We start from the raw sequence: 4,554 nt of genomic DNA, 5'->3' as shown, positions 1-4,554 counted from the left end.
GAGCGTTCCATCCCTATCCGCAAGGACGACGAGGTGCAGGTCGACTGCAATCCTCTCCATGGAGCTGCGCCACAAGTACAATGTGCGCTCCATCCCTATCCGCAAGGACGACGATGTGCAAGTCGACTGCAAACCTCTAATCAGAGCTGCGCCACAAGTACAATGTGCGCTCCATCCCTATCCGCAAGGACGACGAGGTGCAGGTCGACTGCAAACCTCTCGTCAAAGCTGCGCCACAAGTACAATGTGCGCTCCATCCCTATCCACAAGGATGACGAGGCGCAGGTCGACTGGAATATCTCCCTCAGAGTTGCAACACGAGGACTTCCCAGGAGGTCACCCATCCTAGTACTACTCTCGCCCAAGCACACTTAACTTCGAAGTTCTGATGGGATCCGATGCTTTAGATATTCCGAGTGAAGAATAAGTTCCACTCGAAGGCAAACGCAAGCACATGCAGAAGATAAACCAAGATCAGATAAAGTCTCGAGAGTTTCAGGACGAAGATAAAAGTACTCGGGCGTCAGGCCCAAAGGAGTTTAACGGTTACAAAAACCACTCGGCATTCCGAGGCAAATTTAAAGCAAGTTTAAGTATCAAGTTTGTTCACTCGGCGGGAGGAGGACTTGCAGGCTCGGCGAACTCGTCCAAATCAACCCCGTAAGCGATCCGAGTGGCAGCAGCAATGAAAGTCTCCATGAAGGATTGGAAGTCATGCCTTTTTGTGTTGGCGACCTTGATCGCCGCCAGCTTCTCTTCTCGAGCTTCTCTGCAGTGGACCCTGACCAGTGACAGAGCCACGTCAGCACCGCATCGGGCAGAGGACTTCTTCCGTTCCTGCACTCGACCAGGGACCTCATTGAGTCGAGCCATCAGAGACTTGAGATCATTCTGAAGCGTTGCCCTTGGCCAGAGCGATGAGTCGATGCGTGAAACTGCACCTTCAGACGGGCAAGATAACTTGTAACACTGGCGACGCGGGATTCCAGTTGAAGCACATTCATGGTAGCCTCGTCGCCGACTGGTGAACGGATAGGGTCCAAGCCCGTCTCGATCCGTCCAGTCTCCTCTTCAAAATTTTGGCAGAATTCTACAGAGTCAAGGAGTTAATGAGTCGACTGGTTAGGTCTAACTTGCAAACAGTAAAATAGTCAGGTAAAAAGGGGTACCTTCGAGCATAAGAAAGAGTTTCTTGGCGAGAGATTTCAGATAAGCCTCCAAATCATTCTTCCTGCGAGTCATGCTTTCTAGCTGGTCGTTCAGAGCCACTTTATCTTTTTTAGACAAGTCGCCTCTCGATTGGATTTAGTGAGAGACGACTTCAGCTTGTTAATTTCTTCCTCCAGCGCTCCTACCGAAGCCAGTTTCTGGTCAGCAAGGGCAGTCTTCTCCTGAGCCTCCTTCTACGCAGCTGCAAGTTCCAAGTCCTTCTCCATGGCCAGCCTCATTTTCACTGCAAAATACACATTTAGATCAAACAGAAGAATGAAGAGATAACTTGAAGGATGGTCAAGATAAGCAGTCGACAGGCCGTTACCTTTCATACCAGTGACTTCATCTTGAGCCTTCTTCAAGTTCTGCTGAGCCAACTCCAGGTCAAGGTTGAGTTGCCTTTGGTTTCCTCAAATTCGGCAAACTTGGAGATAAGCGAACAAGATTTCTACAGTGAGTAAAAGACATATCAATCGACAAGATCAAAGATTATCTACTTCCGAGTGAATAAAACTTCAAGACTACTCAGACCCCAACCGACTGCCAGCAGTCGACTGCGGTCTCGGGGACTACACCCAGCGGGTGCACTTAGCGTGCCCCCACTGGTTTGGATTCCACTCGGCTGGTCCGCCCAGACCGAGTAAAAAAAAGAGAAGGGAGAGGAAGAAGTACTCAGACCCCAACCGTCTGCCAGCAGTCGACCGCGGTCTCAGGGGCTACACCCAGTGGGTGCACTTAGCGTGCCCCCACTGGTTCAGATTCCACTCAGCCGGTCCGCCCAGGCCAAGTAAAAAAGGAAGTGCTCAGACCCCAATCGACTGCCAGCAGTCGACTGCGGTCTCGGGGATTACACCCAGTGGGTGCACTTGGCGTGCCCCCACTGGTTCGGATTCCACTCGGCTGCACCCAGTGGGCATACAATCTCGAAGTGCAAGACAATGAAAGATTGCACGAAGGAAAATATCCGGGTAGCATATCCTTAAATAACAAGTTCAGTTGGAAGTTAACTTACCTGGACATTGGCTCGAAGAGCCGCGCTAGCGTCATAAGCAGCCTGATTGCTTTCGTGCACCGCATTCACCCGCTCCATCATTATGCCAGCCCGACGAATAGCCTCCACAGCGGCGTCCGACTGGCTTTCTGGAACATGATGAGTGGCAAAGAAGGGGACGGACAGTCCAGACAAAGCGGCTTGGAGATCCAAGGCATGAAGTTGGATAGTTGAAACAAGCTCTGGAGCAGTCGACGATGCAGGACACGCACTCGACATTGGGTCAGCAAAGGTTACAGAAACCTTACTCACATCTTCAAGCCGTTGAACTACCCGCTCTGCCACCGGCTCCGACTATGATGTCTTGCTAGCTATTGCCTTCTTCTTCCTGGGCCTCAGCGGGATGTCCTCGTCATCATCCGGAAGCTCAATGACATTGGGAGGGGCTGCAAAGAAATCAGCTGACCCTAGATGAGTCATCAAAATTTAATTAACCATAGAATCGAGAACAAGATCACAAAGGATTGTACCCGGGTTGGAGGTGACCGCATCTTCCATGTCCTCGTCTTCATACTGGCGGGTGGAAGTCTGATAACCCGCAAGTATAGGGGATCGCAACAGTTTTCGAGGGTAAAGTATTCAACCCAAATTTGTTGATTCGACACAAGGAGAGCCAAAGAATACTCTCAAGTATTAGTAGCTGAGTTGTCAATTCAACCACACCTGGAAACTTAATATCTGCAGCAAAGTATTTAGTAGCAAAGTAATATGATAGTAGTGGTAACGGTAATGAAAGGTAACGGTAGTAAAAGCAATGTTTTGGTATTTTGTAGTGATGATAGTAATAGCAATAGAAAAGTAAATAAGCGAAGAACAATATATGGAAAGCTCGTAGGCAATGGATCAATGATGGAGAATTATGCCGGATGTGGTTCATCATGTAACAGTCATAACCTAGGGTGACACAGAACTAGCTCTAGTTCATTGATATAATGTAGGCATGTATTCCGAATATAGTCATACATGCTTATGGAGAAGAACTTGCATGACATCTTTTGTCCTACCCTCCCGTGGCAGCGGGGTCCTTACGGAAACTAAGGGATATTAAGGCCTCCTTTTAATAGAGAACCGGAACAAAGCATTAACACATAGTGAATACATGAACTCCTCAAACTATGGTCATCACCGGTAAGTATCCCGATTATTGTCACTTCGGGGTTAACGGATCATAACACATAATAGGTGACTATAGACTTGCAAGATAGGATCAAGAACACTCATATATTGATGAAAACATAATAGGTTCAGATCTGAAATCATGGCACTCGAGCCCTAGTGACAAGAATTAAGCCTAGCAAAGTCATAGCAACATCAATCTCAGAACATAGTGGACACTAGGGATCAAACCCTAACAAAACTAACTCGATTACATGATAGATCCCATCCAACCCATCACCGTCCAGCAAGCCTATGATGGAATTACTCATGCACGGCGGTGAGCATCATGAAATTGGTGATGGAGGATGGTTGATGATGACGATGGCGACGGATTCCCCTCTCCGGAGCCCCGAACGGACTCCAGATCAGCCCTATCGAGAGGTTTTAGGGCTTGGCGGTGGCTCCGTATCATAAAACGCGATGATTTCTTCTCTCTGGTTTTTTTCTCCCTAAAACTCAATATATGGAGTTGGAGTTGGAGTTGGAGAGTCAACATGGGGCCCACGAGGTAGGGGGCGTGCCCCCCACCCTCGTGGAGAGGTGGTGGCCCCCCTGGCCTTCATCTTTTGCAGGTATTTTTCTTATTTTCTAAAAAGTGGCTGCGTGAAGTTTCAGGTCATTCCGAGAATGTTTGCTCCTGCACATAAATAACACCATGGTAATTCTGCTGAAAACAGCGCCAGTCCGGGTTAGTTCCATTCAAATCATGCAAGTTAGAGTCCAAAACAAGGGCAAAAGTGTTTGGAAAAGTAGATACGTTGGAGACGTATCAACTCCCCCAAGCTTAGACCTTTGCTTGTCCTCAAGCAATTCAGTTGATAAACTAAAAGTGATAAAGAAAAACTTTTACAAACTCTGTTTGCTCTTGTTGTTGTAAATATGTAAAGCCAGCATTCAAGTTTTCAGCAAAGATTATAACTAACCACATTTGCAATAACGCATAGGTCTCAAGTTTACTCATATCAATAGCATAATCAACTAGCGAGCCATAATAATAAATCTCAGATGACAACACTTTCTCAAAACAATCATAATATGATATAACAAGATGGTATCTCGCTAGCCCTTTCTGAGACTGCAAAACATAAATGTGGAGCACCTTTAAGGACCAAGGACTGACTAGACATTGTAAT

The 4,554-nt window shown here is 47.3% G+C and overlaps 1 pseudogene; it reads right to left on the bottom strand.

The window, feature by feature from the left end:
- Positions 1-307: 307 nt before the first annotated feature.
- LOC123063886 (uncharacterized) lies at positions 308-435 on the bottom strand (annotated as a pseudogene).
- Between the last annotated feature and the right edge of the window lie 4,119 nt (positions 436-4,554).

This window comes from Triticum aestivum, chromosome 3A, assembly GCF_018294505.1.
Source record: "Triticum aestivum cultivar Chinese Spring chromosome 3A, IWGSC CS RefSeq v2.1, whole genome shotgun sequence".
In the NCBI taxonomy this organism is placed as follows: Eukaryota; Viridiplantae; Streptophyta; class Magnoliopsida; order Poales; family Poaceae; genus Triticum; species Triticum aestivum.
This window is presented reverse-complemented; position numbering and strand designations above follow the sequence as displayed.